The sequence below is a fragment of the Lissotriton vulgaris genome, chromosome 5 (genome assembly GCF_964263255.1).
Source record: "Lissotriton vulgaris chromosome 5, aLisVul1.2, whole genome shotgun sequence".
NCBI classification, from domain to species: Eukaryota; Metazoa; Chordata; class Amphibia; order Caudata; family Salamandridae; genus Lissotriton; species Lissotriton vulgaris.
This window is the reverse complement of record NC_141693.1, coordinates 1,825,500,450-1,825,518,800: the sequence shown is the minus strand read 5'-3', so window position 1 is coordinate 1,825,518,800 and position 18,351 is coordinate 1,825,500,450. Positions and strand designations below refer to the sequence as shown.

Below are 18,351 nucleotides of genomic sequence, written 5' to 3'. Positions count from 1 at the left end.
TCCAACAGTACTTCCTAATGTTATCAAACAAAACAAACTGAGCTATAAACACCTGAAACTATGATCACACATCAGATTCATATTTTCTATTTATATAGAAAGTTTGCTCGTCGATCTTTAATATGAACAAACTTTTTGATTGTTCTTTTGTTGAATTCTGGTATTTCCTTTATTAGCTCTTTTTCCATTGACAGCATAGCCAAAGCATTAAGTCTAGCTTGAGTCATAGTGTTTCGCAAAAAAGTTTTTACCCTCTTTAGTGTGGAAAAACATCGCTCAGATTCTGCTGTTGTCATGGGTGTAGTAATGACAACTCTTAAGAGCTTTATGGTCTCAGAAAAGGATTTCTCTAAGTTGTTTTCACATAAAAAGCTAAATAAAGCCATGGCACCACCAGTAGTTTGACGGAAGTCTCGTCTTCCATACAGGACCGAAAGTTCTGTACTCAATCTGGCTTTGTCTAACATAGGATAGGCTTCTACCGTTTCTGCGAGTGCCTCAGCTGGGAAAGATTTGTCATGGCTTTCAAAAAGGTCACTTCGCAATAGTGTTGCACTTACAAGATGCTTTGTGAAAGCAAAGCGCTCTCTGGCATGGACCACAATAATGTCACAGACTTCTTTTGCTTCTTGGGTTAAAGTATTTATTTGCAGTCTCCGGTTTACAAATGTACATTCTTGTGGCAGTGTAGAATCCAAACTGTCAATGGATTCTCGTACTTTGGTGATGCTTGTCACAAAGTGTGTAGTAGCTTTCTGGACAGACACAGTGTCAAAGTCTCGCTTTTGCAATTGATTATATAAAATGTCTACCTGGGGCATTATTTTGAAAAAAAGAAACAGAAAGAATATAAACTCTCTATCATCTAATGTTCTACTAAATCCCTTAGCTTCACATATAGTATTCGACTCAAAATCACCACTGTTTGCAATGGTTGACATACATTCAAGAAGTTCTTCTCTGAATTCATAAATTAGCAATATTGCTCGAATATTGAAGTTCCAGCGAGTTGCAGACCCTCGTGGAAGTCTTCTTGAAACTATTTGTTCAAGAACTTCCGTCCTTTTCGGGGAACGTGCAAAAAATGCTGTTATACCACCAATCTCTGAAAAGAAAATTTTAACTCTAGATATTTTGGAGGAAGCCTGTTCCATAATTAGGTTAAGTTGGTGGGCATAGCAGTGAATATAATGTGCATTTGGGTAAACATCCCTGATTTTCTTTTGCACCCCACCTGTTGCACCACGCATGACGCTGGCACCATCGTAGCTTTGAGCAATTACTTTTCCTTTAGCACATTGCTCAGGGAAAACAATGTTTAATTCATTAAGAATGGCTGAGGCAATTGTTTCTGCAGATGAGTCTTTTAGATGTGTGAAACAATAAAATCTTTCAGCTACCTTGCAATTTCCATCAATGTAGCGGAAGACCAGAACTGACTGTGTCTTAGTAGAGACATCAGTTGTATCATCAGCTTGGATAGCTACATAATCAGTGGTTCTCAACTGCTGTATAATATAGTCTCTTATTACTTCCAGCATACAGTCCAGCAATTCATTTTGAATAGTTTTAGAAGTGCCTTTAAACACGGTGGCTGTTTTTAAATGTGTTTCCATAGCACTGTCAATGCTGGAGACAAAATCAACAAGGCCCCTGAACACACCAGGATTTAGAGACTCTTCAGTTTCATCATGGCCTCGTAATGCCAATTCAAAGGCACCACAAAATCGAATACAGTCAATCAATTTTGATAAAATGTATCGGTTTTTATCCACTTCTGCATTATGTTTTCTTACTCCCACACGGTATGCTTCGTTTAATTGCTGTACAATGTCCGATTTTCCAAAAAGAGATAATTTTAACATATTTGTCAAATGGGATTTACAGGAATCATGTTTTTTTATTTTTTCAGCCAGATGCTTTAGGTCAGTAACTCCTGTTTTTGTCCAGGTAACTTCACCTCCAAAGAGTAAGCATGGGAAACAGAATAAAGCATTTTTAGAAGCGCTACCAGTAAGCCATTCAATCCTATCATACCATGTACTGGTAAAGCGACGTGTGTACCCCTTTCCCCTATCTTTTGTAGACTGCTCAATTTTAATTTGAGGTTTATCAGCTCCTAATGTTTTCACTTGCAGTTTATCTGCATATGTCAAACCCAAAAATGGGTTTATGAGTAAACTGTCAACTGTGTTCATTGTGTCCAGCAATATATCAGATTGTAAATAGAAAACCTAGCCTGTTTTTTAAAATTCCCTTGGTTGAAGACACAAAAACGATATTAAGCAAAATACTAAATAAACACTAATTTAAATTGTCATGCACACACAAGTAACAGGAATTATTCATCCACATCCATCTTCAGTCTGACAGGAATGCAACTGCAGCAGCACGTACAGCTGTTCCCCAAGCGGTATAGCCTTGTAAATTTTTGCAGAATTTCTCCTGGGATCCTGTTAATAATTAAAATATGGTGTGAGCTTCGAGGCTAGGTGCCATAGCATGCACAACACCAGTGGTGATTGAAAAGCTTGAGCATGTCAATTCAGTGATCTGCCTAGAATTTAAAGGGTGTACTTATAAATTTTGACTTGACTTTAGATGGCAAATAATACAAAACATATTAAAAAATGTCTTCAAAAGAATGAGAGACTAATTGAGCAATACCCTTTAAAAGGGTTCTAGGCAGATCTCTGATATATCCAGTACTCATCTGTACCCAACACAGCAAAATAAATGCATATGTTTTCAATTAGGAGTTTAACATTGCAGTTAGACCATTTTGATATTCTACACATTGATGAAATGACCTATTTTACACACAAGACAGACTAAAATTACAGCCTATAGACAGTGCTAGTCCTATCAGTGATCCTATTACTAAATGGACAACAGTCAGAAAGTCACAACACATTAGATCGATTTTATATATCCAACTCACTGTACATACTCTGTGTGCAGTAAAAATATTGTGTGCAAAAAATAGGCTGAAAAACATTGCTGTAAAAAATATTGTCGGCTGAAAAAACTAGAATGAAAATAAACAGTGGCCTAAAACATGGTAAAATGCCATGCATTATAGAGCAAAGATGAGTGTACTGGGATCAGGGGTAAGAGGCATCCTCCTAAAGTAGACAGGAGCATTTAAAATGAGGTGGGGTAAAGGGCCCGGAGACTAGCAATGCATTTTAATAATTCAAGTATTAGTTAGCTTTAAGGGATAGTTAGGAGATTTTAGGGTAGCACTAAGTAGTAGTAGAGGGCTATAATGAATTAGAGTAGTACTTTTTTAAGCAGGAAGAAAGGATAAAACATATGGGCAGTTTGGTGTTTAAAGGCTTTAAGGGTGAAAAGCATTAAGGGATAGTAAGGGATTATCAGGCCACAGTTAAATAAATGAAAGTGTATAAAAATATAAAAGATTTCAAAATCAACATTTTGGGAATTTTCATGGTTCATGATGAAAAACAAAAAATGATTCCCTTGAACTTTCAACTCGCTACAAGCTCACACTCTGAACTGTTCTGCTAGGATAAGCCAACAGGCAGTCCTCCACACCTAAAGACCACACAATTGGCATCCATATACAGCTGAATGTGGACCTTTGCCGTAAATAGAGAACCATGTCCTACCTTGTGGCCTGAGATTAAGGATCACGAAGCTGAGTTTTGGTCAATGTCCTGTTACAGCAGAGTCAGAACTACCACTTGTCCTCTTTCGATATCTCTCAGTACTGATCTCTGTGATTATATCACGATCAGTTTTAACTCCAATTTTTCATGTGCTAAAAGAATTAAAACAATAATTATTACCAGCAATTACATTGCATTCATGTAATGTAATGTTTCAAGCCAATGTGCTTCCTGTACAATAATGTTTTACACAAAACAAATAAAAATAATACATTCAGGTGTTTTTAATCGAATGTGCATGAGTGCAAGTGAGCTTCTGGGTCTCTGCAAGCATGGTGATGTGTGAAATTTTGTATAGCGTTGAATATTTCTGCAAAGAAGTGCATGCCCATGTTTTAACATGAATCTATGTGAATGAATGTGTGTGTATGTTTGAGTATGTGTGCATTGCAGTGAGCACCTGTGCCGCTGGCCCGAAACTCTAGAATCCTGTTGAAGTAGTGAGCAGAGGTATGGGAACACCTCATGTGACTAGAGGAGGGATGGTGAGTTAAGGTTTTACACCGGCTACATTCAGGGGGCTAGAGGACAGATAAGCCAGTGATCATTTCCAGCAATCAGACCCCTAGGTTGAAAACTTTCAGCACCAAGGCCACTGCCACCTCTAAATAGCCTATAGTCCATCGCCTTTCTGGAAAACAACAGTTGGCATAGGACGACCCCATGGTTCTACGTGGAGCACTCTCTGCCAGCCGGGTCAGGAATTATTTTGGTTTATAACTTGCGCTAACTGAAGAAAGTGTTTTACACTGTGGGAAAGCAGGCAGTTTGGCAAGAGATTGGTGATTATTTCTTCCAGGCAGTGCCGAAATGTGATTTTGCCAAGAAAATAAGTGGGACAGACTGCATGCTTTTCATGACCACGATGCACTTACTGCCAGCGTGCTTGCTGCCTAAATGCAGCTACTCAGAAAGCATGCAAGGTGGTTGGGGACCCATGGGAAACAGCTTCCCTCTTCCTGCTGGACCTCTCAGCCGCCTTCAACACTGTTTCCCACCACACCCTCTGCACAAGATTCCACGATGCCAGCATCCGGAACAAAGCCCTGGATGGATCTGCTCCTTCCTCACTGGCCGAACACAGAGAGTAAGACTTCCACCATTCAACTGAAAACCCACAGAGATCAGCTGCAAAGGGTCTCAAGGCTCCTCCCTGAGCCCCAAGCTCTTCAGGCCCTATTTGCAGCCATCGTCAAGAACCACAGATTCAGCGTTGTCTCCTACGCCGATAACATCCAGCTGATTCTCTACCTCACAGAAGGACCCACAGCTGCCAAGAGCAACTTCCACAACAGGATAAATGCAGTCACCACCAGGATGAAGGACAGCTGCCTCAAGCTTAACTAACTCAAACAAGACCTAAGTCCTCAACCTGGGATCTACCCCCAAGTGTTGCCACCCCCTCTGCCTTGGTTGACTCTTGGTGGCTCAGGCAGAGGGGGTCTGCAGCACTTGGAACCCCCCTCTGTGGAAAATTAGGAAATTGATGTACATAAGCAGCTTCATTTTTCCTTTTCCCATTCCCTTCCCTGTACGTTAACCGCACCACTCCGCCAGTAAAAGCCCGTGCCCACATGTACCTGATAGCCATTTTTAGGCACCATGGCCTTTTGCCCGCTCATTGGAATCCCCGGCTTCCCTCCTGCGCGTATTGAACCCCCCCCCCTTCTCACATGCATGGACCATGAAACCCTCTCCCTCTGCGCGATCCTGCTAAGAAAAGCAACTCTCCTGCTTGACCCACGCGAAGTCCCCCATTTCCTCCTGAAGAAGCATCCCTCGCCTCAGCTGACATAACCCCCCCCCCCCCAGCTGTATCTGACTGCCCCCGTTCTCTCATGTACGGGTCATAAGACCTCTCTCTCTCTCTGTGCGACTCTGTCCCTGTGCGCACCCTGGCTCCCCCCTCCTCCCTCACATGGACAAGGCATAAACCTTCTTCTTCTGCAAGACCCTGTCCTTGGGAGTCACGGCCACGCCTGACCAACACCTCCTTTCCTTTCATGAATAACCCCTCTGTTAGTAAGCCCTCCCTCCGCGATGGACTATCCACACATGTCCGAGGCCATCACCTAAGCCGGGAGACACTGTTTTCTGCCCCTTATTGTATGAAATCGCTCCTCCTCAAAGGACCCACTATTGATCCTAGCCTCCCCACCCCCTGGGCTACGATCAGGCGCACATATCCCAAGAATCGGCGGAACACTCAGCTGCTTGATTACCCCCTCCTCTTATCAGCAGGTCAAGGGCTTCTATTGTGGATACATGTGGGGTGGGATTGACACGGGGATTAGGGGGATGTCGTTTTCTTGTTTCACAATGTCGTTGTTGTAATAAGGAATGTTTTGTAAGGTATAAAAGGCGATGCCTCTGAAGAACTTGTTAGAGCACCTCCCGATGACACCTTGTTTCGTGTCCGAAATGACAGGCTCTCCTCATGAGTAATAAATCCTGTTCTTGTGATTCCTGCTTCCAGCGCCCGTCTCTTTATTTGGTAACTATTCAGAATGGGAACTAAGAGGCGTCTTGCGCCAGCAGCCTGGGCATCGGTTGTCATATGGGCTGACTTTTCCACACCTCCCCCCCCACACTCCCACTGACTACATGTGAAACCGTGGCAACCTCCTGGACTTCTCTCTCTCAATAAACCACCAAATCAACGTTGTTTATTCCTCCTATTTCCACATGCTCCATCTACTTCATGAAATCTTCCAGTGTGCCCCAGTGAGTACAGGAAAACTGTCACCCATGAGCTTGTCAGCACTCTATCCAGCACCACCCAGAAACTCCAAAAGAAACTGCAGAACATCAAGAACACCTCCGCCAAACTCATCCTGAACATCCCACGTCGCAGCCACATCACCGGCCACCTGAGAAGGGAAATATCCATTACAACGAATCCAATACAACGCATGCCATTACAACGCATGACATGACAACACAACGCAAGTACCATTACATCGCAATGCTATTACAATGCTTAGCATTACAATGCAAAGCATTATAATGCATATACCTTTACCACACATGCCTTTACATGAATTTCTTTGTATAGGCAAGTATGGTAAAAGCATATGTGTTTTACATGTAAGTATAAGGTAAGTATAGGGTTTAGGGTGGGTTTGGGGTGTAGGGGTATAGGTTTGGGTTGCCAAGATTAATTTTAGGGTTCAGTACAGGTATATGTTTTGGGGTGCCAAGGTTAATTTTAGGATTCAGGGTGGGTTTGGATTTTAGGGTGCCCAGGGTAATTTTAGGGCTCGGACAAATCTGGGTTTTGTGGTGCCAAGGGTAATTTAAAGTTTAGGGTTTGGGGTTGTAAGGGTAATTTTAGGGTTTAGGGGGTATGGGTATTAGGGTGGTAAGGGTAATTTTAGAATTTTAAGGGGGTAGGACTATTGGCACTGGTACAAAGGGTCATTTTGGGGTTGCCTGGGGGTAATATTAATATATATATATATATATATATATATATATATATATATATATATATATATATATATATATATATATATATATATATATATATATATATATATATATATATATATATATATATATATATATATATATATATACACATATACACACACACACAAACAGAGACACACAATTACTTACCTTAACCACTTTTACCAAGTATATGCCTTTACCACGCATGTCTTTTCCTTGTAATGGCATGCGTGGTAAAGGTATATGCATGGTAAAAGTGTGCTTTGCAATGGTAATGCGTTGTAACAGCACTTGTGTTGTTACAACCACGTTATAATGGCATTCTATTCCCTGAGAGACCTTCACTTGCTATCTTTCAACAAAAGAATTACCTTAGCTCAAGCGCCTCACGCACGCCTACAAATCCCTCCACAACGCCAGACATACATAGCTCAACCACCACTTCTGCTTCTACACTCTCTCTTGACATCTCCACTCCGCCCAATTGGCGCAGGCCACCATCACACATCTGTAGACCAGTGCTGGAGAAAGATCCTTGTCTAAACTTCTGGAACGTCCTGCCTCTACACCTCAGGCAATCACCATCACGTCCGCAATTAAGGAAGGACCTCAAGACTTGGCTCGTCAAATCAATTCTAGATCCCCTCCCTCAACACCCCACACACAGCGCCTTGAAACCCTACGGGTGAGTAGTCTTGCTTTAAATAGTAATTGATTTGAAGCAATGGAGCAGAAAGAAAGGCTTAAAGCTTATCACATCATAAGATGCTTGCTTTTGAATTTTTATTTTCAAAATTTTTAAATTTAAATGCCACTATTTTGTTTTTTTTCTTTTTATAGTGCTACTCATCCATATGTAGGGTGTCAAAGCGCTTTAGATCACATGTACACATATATTGACAATAAATGAAGAGTGTAAATCAATGTACAGGTTGTGTTACAAAAGTAAGTGAGGGTTACAAGGTTGAAGAGTTGCATGCTGTTTATAGCTCACTGTGCTATATGGGAAGGATTAAAATGTATGCACTGTCACTGCACATAACCAAATGAGCTCTATTAAAAGCAGTAACCCACTTATCTAGTTTCATAAAATAAAAATCTGTCATCTGCATATTACATAGAAGTTTGCATGGAGTGCACTGCATGACACACATTAACCCTTGCAAGTTTATTTAAATGCACTCATGAGTCATGATACTAGACTAGAGTGTGCTATATGTTAAAATAATTACAAAGTAGTATATTTAAATAATGGAAATATTGAAAAAATAATTTAAATGAACAATAATTAATACTTCACACTTACCCCAGTTATCAGGCAGCTTCTGTCTTGGTCAGTCAGCCGGTTGATGCTAGTTGCTGGCTGGCTGTGCTTCTCCTTTGTTGTCCAGCAGCTACTGGTTCAGAGAGAGCTGAAACAGTAAAGCTTTCACTTTCAGGATGAAAGTGAAAGCTCTTCTCTGTGCAGCATGTGACACCACGTCACAGGGTCATGAGTTAAGTCTCATGACTCTGTGACATAAATAAAATGCTTACAGCGTTTTCTTTTTTTTTAAAATGAAGTTAAAAGTTTATATTCAATAATCATTCAGTGTAATGATTATTTCATTTTTAAAAATGTCCTTTCCCAAATGAGTCGTTTTTGAGGTGGCTGGGGTCAGTTATGCATGACCCCACCCCCTCCAGTGACGACTAATCAAAGGGTGGGGTGAGGGTGTACTCGTCATCATTCCCCAGCCTTCAATGCAGCCTCGGGCTTACACTGTACCCGCCCGAGGCTGCTGTAAATTTGTGATGCTGCCTTGCGTCATTTCTGGGCGGGCCCCAAAAGGGCCATTCTTTATACTCCCGGGCTGGCACCTAATGCGCCCGGTGTTTAGACTCCGGCAGTGAGGCTTCAGGCTGTAGCATTACATTGTGACACATGCGCAAAGACCGTTTTCCATCCAGAGATCTTCGTAGCGCACAGTCATGGCTCCCAAATTTTCTGAGCACCATGGGTCTCATTGATTGTTGGCGGCTTCTACATCCCGCCCAGCGGCAGTACTCCTTTCATTCGGGCGCGCACGGAAGCCTCTCCAGGATTGACTATATCTTGACTCCGGCGGTCCAGGCCTCGACCATTTCCGGGGCCCGCCTGATGGCTAGAGGTATATCGGACCACTCCCCGGTTTGGGTGTCGTTTGACTTTGGCATTGTGGCGGCTTCTAGACTAGCATCGGTCAATCCTTGGTACTTTCGCCACCCCAAAACTTGTGACCTCCTAGCTAAAGCTATCAACCTGTATTTCTCGGAGAATACGGGCTCGGTATCGTCGGCCTTATCTCTGTGGGAGGCCTTCAAAACTGTCCTGAGAGGAGAAGCTTTCTCCTTAATAGCCGAGGTGCGCAGACGCAGGGATGAGGAAGTGGTGCGGTTGGAGTCGGAAATTGAGGACCTTGATTCTCAACTGGAAACGGACCCGACACCCGACTTGCTACACACCCTCTCCTTAAAGCAGTCGGAGTACCGAGCCACTGCCACTGACGCTGCCAAGGCGATGGGCAGAGAACAGCAAGGGAGGATTTACGATGCAGGGGACAAGGCGGGCAAGCTTATTGCCTGGTTGGATAGGAGGGAGATGGCTTCCCGCGTGGTGCCCGAGATTCTGGGTGAGGATGGGGTGGTTGTTATTGATCCCAGCGCTTTGTCTCGGCTTTTGCCGACTACTTCGAGACGGTCTACACCTCGGTCTCCACCTTGACTGAGTCGGACTCGGCCTCTTTTCTGGAGGGTGTTGAGCTCCCTTGCCTGTCGGACGCCGAGCGTGACGACATGGATAGGGGCATTACGGCTGACGAAGTAGAGCTCGCGATACGATCTTTGCGCTCCGGCAAGGCTCCCGGTCCCAACGGTCTTCCGGTGGAACTTTACAAGATCAAGGCTGACACCGTCGCAGTGCCCCTGCGGCGCATGTTTTTGGAGGCTCCTGCAGCTGGTGAGCTTCCGCTGGACCAGCGATTGGCCACCATTGTGGTTATTCATAAGGAGGGGAAGCCCAGGGACCTTTGCAGGTCGTACCGCCCGATCTCCCTGCTGAATGCCGAACCCAAGATTCTGGCTAAGTTACTGGCCAACCGGCTGGTGGGTGTGATCGCCGATTTGGTTCATCCGGACCAGTCGGGATTTATACCTCACCGCAACACCGCTCTCAACCTTCGGAGGCTTCACGCTGTCATGGCTCGGGTGCATAAACTCAGCGAGCCAACCGTCTTGGCGTCACTAGACGCGACGATGGCGTTTGATTCCCTCGAATGGAATTATCTGTGGGCGGTGTTGTCTAAGTTTGGGTTTGGCCCCGACTTTATTGGTTGGGTCAAGCTTCTCTATGCCTCCCCGCTGGCCAATGTGACGGTCAACGGCCGGGTGTCAGCTTCCTTTGCCTTATGCAGAGGTACCAGACAAGGTTGTCCGCTGTCGCCGCTCCTTTTTGCTTTGGCGCTTGAGCCGCTCGCTGCCTGGATCCGTACCCACCCTGGCATCTGTGGGATCAAGTGGTCGCCGGGCTTTGAGGACCGGGTTTCATTGTACGCGGACGACATCCTGCTCTACCTAACTTCCCCCTGTCGGTCTTTGATAGTGGCTTTTGACGTGTTGAGCACTTTTGGCGGGTACTCGGGCCCAGTCATTAATTGGTCGAAATCCTACCTCTATGTGCTCAGCTGAGTAACCCCACGTCTTCCTAGGGGTTGCGCTATACAGGCCTCGCAGCAGGGGTGTAAGTACCTGGGTATCTATATATCAACGGATGCCCGGGCACGATATACTAACAACTTGCTTCACCCTCTTGCGCGCCTCAGGCGCGATGTGGAAGGTTGGAAAAGACTGCCGCTGTCCCTGCTGGGCCGTGGAATGTGTTCAAGATGATGGCCCTGCCGAGATTCTTAAACGCGCTCCAAAACACGCAGGACCCCGTCCCTTCCAAATACTTCAAAGAAATTGAAGGTCTGCAGCGGGCCTTCTTATGGGAGGGTAGGCCGCGTATTGCCGTTGTTAAACTGACTATTCCTTGGTACGATGGCGGCATTGCTCTGCCTGACATCCGTCGGTACTATTGGGCCTCTCAACTGGCCGCTCTTAACCACAGCTTTTATGGCCCGGCGGAGAGTCCGGGGTATGCCATGGATCGTTGGCTCTTGAATGACGGGATGTACTACAGAGCGCTATACTCTAGATCTCTGGATGGAAAAATGACTGGTCCCACCAAGACTGCCGTGCACATCTGGAGGGCCATCACGAAAGCACCTGGGTGGAAGGGTAGACTTACTATGGCCACTCCACTTTATGATTCTGACTTGTTGGGTAGGCTGTGGCACTCGAAGGGGTTTGACCGGTGGGACATTATTGGTATCTCCAAGGTAGCTGATGTGATGGCCAGGGGGGAAATCAAGTCTTTCGAGGTTCTGAAAACTGAATTTCAACTGGGTGCCACAGAATACTTCAGATACGCCCAACTGCGACATGCCCTTATGGCAGCCCTTCCCGTTGGTGAGAAGGTTCCAGAATCATCCCCGCTGGAAGACAGGGTGCTTGACGGCCACATGCCTGACAGTGCCATTTCCCTGACCTATAAAAAGTTGATAAATGTTCGAACGGATCTGTTGTTGAATGTGAGAGACCAGTGGGTGCGTGATGGGATTGAGTTGGATGATGAGGACTGGCAGTGTGCGGTGTCTTCCCCCAAAGAAGTGGCAATCTCGGCCAGGCTTCGCTTAGTCCAATTGAAGATACTCCACAGAGTCTATGTCACTGGCCCTAGACTGATTCACATGGGGCTTTCTGAGGACGGTCTCTGTAGGCTTGGGTGCGGTGCGCTGGCCACTTTCATGCATACCATCTGGGAATGCCAGGTTGTTGCTTCTTATTGGGAACGGGTGCATGCGGTTATGCGTGAGGTGAGTGGTGTGGATTTTCCTGCAGAAGCTCGGCCCTGCTTGTTGAACGTGTGGGGTCCGACTGACTACACTACTGCCCAAACCCAGTGGGTCACACTGGGGAACATGGTGGCCAAGCGAGATATTGCGCAGAAGTGGGGCGCCCCGACTCCCCCCACTGTGGGACTGTGGAAAACCAATATGGATTGGTGCATGCTCCGTGAGAAGACTGTGTATGTGGCCCGGGGTAAGCCCAAGAGGTGGGGGGTTGTTTGGGGGGCCTGGAATGAATATAGGGGTGGTCTTTGTGTGCCTCCCGATGCAGGTCCGCTGGAGGTTCGTCTCTCTCCCTAGCCCTTCCTTCCACCCAACTTCTCATCTTAATGGAATCCTGCTTTCTTCCCCCCCCCCCCACTTTGTATGATTATCCAGTATGGTTACTACAGAGAGCTGAATGGTCCCACCCGCCCCCTGGAATCGTGCATTGCTGCTCATGTGTTGTACCTTGCCACTTTCTTTCTTTTAATGTTCCCTTTTTTGTTGATTCGTTAGGTTCTCATATTTATAATATAAAATTAAACCTGATGTGCTCCTCGATTTGATTTGGGCGCACCTCTTCTCCGTTTTTGCAATGCTGCCTAGCCTCAGGGATGTAAGGCTAAATAGCTGTGTGCCTTGAATTTTCAATAAAGGTTTTCCAAGAAAAAAAAAATATATATAAAATGCACCAGAGGGCATCTTGGAGATACCCCCTGAAACCTAACCTCCAATCCACGTCTGGATTGAGAGGCTGCCTAGGCTGCCACACAGCAGACATGTTGCTGGACCCTTGGGTGGAGAGCCCCCCGCTCTCCTGGGCCTGCAACAATGCACATCCTGGGCAAGGTGCTAAGTCTCCTCCCCCAGGATGGGCAGGGGGAAGCTTCAAAGGCCTGCCGCCTCTGTGAGCTTCTCCTGACCATTTGCTGTACCCAGCAACTGGCCCCCACCGGTTTTGACCCCCACTCTGGCTGGAAGACTGGCGGGAAACCCTACGTCAGGAAGGGGGGTGTACCAGCCTGTGCCAACCCCACTCCTCAGGTGGGAGAGGCGAGGTGAAGCACGACCCAAGCCTTCGGTCATCTTGAGGATGGGGAGCCCTGCCGAATCACAGCTAGGCTCCTGAACCCTCCCACCGGAGAGTAGCAGACTAGGGGGTGCACCCACCCCAGGACAGGGACCTATTGGTCCCTGCCCTTTCCCTACCTGTAACACCCCTAAATTCAGTATTTAGGGGCTCCCTGAACCTTCCTGCCTCAGATCCCAATATGAAAAGAAGAAAGAAGATCAATAAGAAGACCCGCTGTGCAGCTGCTAACAGGACGACACCCACTCACTTGGCCCCAGCCCTACCGGCCTGTCGATCCTGGAACCTGCTGCTGTTTAATCCCGGCGACTCCAGCGGACAGCAACCTTGGGACCCCCGGAGGACCTGCCTGCCTTGACCCTCTTGAAGACTGGGACTCCCATAAGCAGAGGCTCTGCTTCAACAACCATACCCTGGGTGCCAGCCAGGAAGCACCAGACCAACCCACACTTGCCCTAGTGATCCAAGACCACGAGGATGTCCCTCCAGCGACTGGAACCCGAAGGCCAACACCCAAAGACCCTCCTCAATGGACCAGACAATGCCAGCAGCCTCAGAACCAGGAACCCCTCCAACCGCAACCAGCAGACGGTAAGATTTCCCAACGCCCAAAGACACCCCTGCACCCGGCGACCTGCGGCCCCCTGTGCCTTCTTCTTCTCCAAGATCCCAACTTACCTCTAGAAGTGGTGGTCCCACCTGAAGAATCACCGTCCCTGAGTCTGTAGCCTTTGTTCCCTTTTTAACTTTCCCATTGAATAACATTGAGCATCCGACGGCTCAAAAGCACCCTGCACCCAGCCGCCTGAGTGCCTCTGGCCGTGCACCCTGTGTCCTATCCTACTTCCCCATTTGGCCTGAGCAAGTGACCAGAAGCCCAGCTCCCACAGCCATGTGGCCTGCTAGCCAGCAGCCACCAACCGAAAGCCCCCTGCCTCTCATTGGATAACACTGGGCCTAACTACCTCTGCACCCGGTTGTCCCTGTGCCGCTGAGGGTGCACCAACTGTACCTACCTGACCCTGGGGGACCTCTGAGTCTATGCCCAGAACCTTAACTTCACTGGTCGAGTACTCACCTGGAAACCGATAACTCACTTTCCTGCCATAGGATAGCATGGACTGGTTTGACTCGAAAAATCTTCAAAGTGTGAAGTTGTGAAACTCTAAAATATTCCTATAAAATCAGCCGAATACCGAATTCCGAGGTACTCACCTGCGATCAAGAGAGAAGCCAGTGCTGTACCTAGTAGCCCAGTACTGAACCGCAAAAGTAATCCTAGGGTTTGCTAGTAACCTGAATTTTCTCCATAGGAATCCATTGTCTGCTTTTCTGTGAAATTTCTTATAAGTGTCTATGTTGTAACAGTCTACTTTTGAAAACTTCTAATATTGCTTAAAAATCATAACAACCACTGAAATGCAATTACTTACCTGTCTTAAGTAGAGATCCCAGTGCTGGACCTAGGAGCCCAGTACTGGATTACAAAAGTAACTAGAACGTACTTTACCTGTAACCTGAATTTTCTCCCATTGGATAACATTGCTAGATTTTCACTGAAAAGTTTCTAAGTGTGAACTTTTAAAATACCTTTATATTCCTTAAAAAGCATTGCAATAACCAAAACGTTTTTACTAAACTGTTTTCAGCTTACACCCCAGGACTGAATCTAGGATCCAGTCCTGGAATTACAAAAGTAATCTACAAAGTAATTAACTGCATTTTTGTAGAAAACCCCATTGAGCTCAATGTTAAATTGTGTTTAGAATTGTGTTGCCTACTGCAACCCCTGTACTTATTGTGTTTACAAAGTTATTACCTTTCTGCAAAGTACTTACCTGAGATCACTCATAATTGAGAAAAGTATATTTTGATACCTGTTGGTTCTAAAAATAAAACAACTATATCTTTTGATATAAAAACAATTGGCCTGGAGTTCATTCCTTGAGTGTGTGAAACCTTTTGCTGACTGAGTGTGTACAATAAATGCTTTAAACTGTCCTCTGGTACTGCCTTACTGCTCGACCAAGCTACCACTTTTGAGAGTAAGGTCAGCCCTGACTTTAACCTCTGTTATACCTCTGGGGTTTGTGGTCTCTATACACATTGTACCTTACTTTGGTCCAGTATATATAGAGCCACTTTCTCACATTGGTGGATCCGTGGTGGGATACAAACTTGCATTTGCTGGACTACTTGGTTACCATCTGATCACACAACAGAATTCATGAATTGCCTTTAGAATTCTGAAATAGTTTTTTCCAAAAATACTAAAAGTCTGGCAGGGCCTTGCTTAAGTCCAATTAGAATTTTAGAAAAATAAAAGTCACTACAGCTAGGGTAGAGGGTTAGAACTGTCAGGTTAGAATATCTAACAAGAACACTGCTATTAGTGAAGAGGACACCATGGACCTGGTGTTTGAGGAGCTCGACCTAACACCCTACTTACACTTGAATTTCAAGGAATTGAGGTCCTTATGCAAAATTAAAAACATAGTCATGGGGCTGCATCCAACCAAACAAGGGCTCCAGGAGCTCCTGGCTGAGTATGCAAAAGGCCACCCCTCTGACCAGAGTGACACCCAGTCAGAGGAAGAAGAGGAGGAGGAGGAAAATAATAATAACCCCCCCCGCCATCTCTAGGGAAGTAAGGGCCCCTACACCCTTAACTCCAAGAGTCAGCTTCTGGGAGCCTTGGAACCACATAGGTGGGCTGTGCCCCAGGGAACCCATTGGGGAGAGCCCCAATGAAGAGGACAACATCTTAGTCAAGTTGGACAAGAGATTAGATCTAGAGTCCAGACTCCTGGGTCTGGAAAAAGAAAGAAAAGAGATGGAGTTAGCCCCCATCTCTGGTGGCAGCAATACCAATAATAAGGATAGAGAGCAGTCTTATGATCCTAAAATCCCCAAAGGGATTGTCCCTAAATTTGAGGAAGGTGATGATATCACCAAGTGGTTCACAGCCTTTGAGAGGGCGTGTGATATGAGAAGATTAAAGAAACCTCTCTGGGGGCCACTCCTAAGGGAACTGTTCTCTGGTAACTGCAGGCTTCTGACCCTCTCTGGACCAGATGCAGGGTCCTATGACCTCATGAAGAAAACTCTGATTGAGGGATTTGGGCTCACTATTGAGGAGTATAGAATCAGGTTTAGGGGGGCTCACAAAACCCATACCCAAACCTGGATAGATTTTGTAGACTACTCAGTAAAGACACTGGATGGTTGGTTAACTGGACATAATGTGCATGATTTTTCTGGACTTTACAATTTGTTTATGAAGGAACACATCTTGAGTAATTGCACAAATGAAAAGTTGCATCAGCATTTGGTACACCTAGGTCAAATTTCTCCCCAAGAATTGGGAAAGAAGGCAGACCATTGCGTCAAGACTAGGGTGACAAGGGCAGCCACTGAGGGTGACCAAAAGAAGGTGGTTACAAAACCTCCCCAGACGAAAGATGGTGAGAACCCCCAAGATAAAAAGTCTGAGTCTTCCAGAGGGGCCCCAAAAACCTGGACAGGGGGGTTGGTCCCAAACTGCTCCCTATGTGCCTCAGCTCTATAGGGGGAAGAACTTTGATCCTAACAAGGCTTATTGTAACAACTGTAAGAAGTTGGGCATCTAACTGTAGACAAAAACTGCCACTACAACAAAGCCCCTAAGGCACCCAGTACAGTTACTCCAGGGACAGCAAGTCTACAGAAGGGATCAGAGGAGTATCCAGAGAAAATCTGGGAATACACTCAAGCTAGTCTAGTCTCCTTGGGGGAAATGGAGTTTGCCAATATAGCTGAGTTATCACCCAACTTGAAGAAGTATTTGCAATACCCCTCTATTAATGGAACTAGAGTAGAAGCCCGGAGGGATACAGGTGCCAGTGTCACTATAGGATATACTGGTTTCCCCAGGGCAATACTTGATTGGGAAAACTTACCCAGTCACCAATGCTGACAGTGTTACCACTAATTGCCCTATGACCATGGTGACACTAGGTTGGGGGGAGGTTACTGGCCTGAAACTAGTGGTGGTCTCTCCACAGTTACCAGCTGACTGTCTGCTTGGAAATTACCTTGATACTTCAGCCTGGGCTGAAGCTGAGAAAATAACCCATGCAGCCATGCTGGGTATTCCTAGACTGGTGTGTGTGTGTGCAAACCAGCCTCTCATGACCCCTCTCCTCAGAGAGAGGACTTGGAAACCCTAGAGGGAACTGAGCCCATGGAGCTTGAGCCTTACCAGGCTGGACCCCTGGGCCCAGGGGACCCACTAGGGAAGAGCTGTGCCAGGTCAGCGAGACTGTCCCACTCTTGAAAGCCTGGGGCAGCAAGCTATTTTAGAGGCACGGGGAGATGTCAGTGGTACCCACAGAGCTTATTGGGAAGAGGGATTACTATATGCTGAGGCAAGAAACCCCACTCCTGGAGCCACCAGGAGAGTGTCAGTGCCACAGAAGTACAAGGAGTTCCTCCTAACTGTGGCTCATAACATCCCCCTAGCTGGACATCTGGGGCAAAACAAAACTTAGGAAAGGCTAGTCAGTCACTTCTACTGGCCTCAGATGCACCAAAAGTTGAAGGAGATTGTGAGCTCCTCTGTTACCTGTCAGGCCAGTGGCAAGACAGGTGGCCGCCCAAAGGCCCCCCTGATACCACTGCCAGTGGTGGGGGTTCCCTTTGAAAGGGTAGTGGTGGACATTGTGGGTCCACTGGAACCTCCCACAGCCTCAGGGAAGAAATTCATTCTAGTAGTAGTGGGTCATGCTACTAGGTACCCTGAAGCAATTCCCCTTAGGGTTACTACAGCCCTTGAAATAGCCAAGGCCCTCCTGGGTGTCTTCACCAGGGTAGGGTTTCCTAAGGAGGTGGTTTCAGGCAGGGGTTCCAACTTCATGTCTGCTTACCTGAAGCACATGTAGAAGGAGTGTGGTGTGCAATACAGGTTTACTACCCCATAAAATCCACAAACCAATGGCCTTGTTGAGAGATTTAACAAGACATTGAAAGGTATGATCATGGGACTCCCTGAAAAACTCAAAAGGAGATGTTGCCATGCCTGCTTCTCGCTTATAGGGAAGTGCCACAGAAGGGAGTAGGGTTTTTCCCCTTTGAGCTTCTGTTTGGTCATCCTGTAAGGGGACCACTTTGTCTTGTGAAAGAGGGTTCG

At 46.1% G+C, this 18,351-nt stretch overlaps 1 long non-coding RNA gene across 1 annotated transcript; it reads right to left on the bottom strand.

Annotated features, from left to right (window-relative positions):
* Positions 1 to 2,326: 2,326 nt before the first annotated feature.
* On the bottom strand, positions 2,327 to 8,534 carry LOC147717455 (uncharacterized). Its single transcript, XR_015295806.1, has 3 exons — positions 8,452 to 8,534; positions 3,633 to 3,784; positions 2,327 to 2,453 (listed from the first exon to the last, which is right to left on the bottom strand). It is a non-coding gene; the product is annotated as an uncharacterized LOC147717455 (long non-coding RNA).
* Positions 8,535 to 18,351: the final 9,817 nt, after the last annotated feature.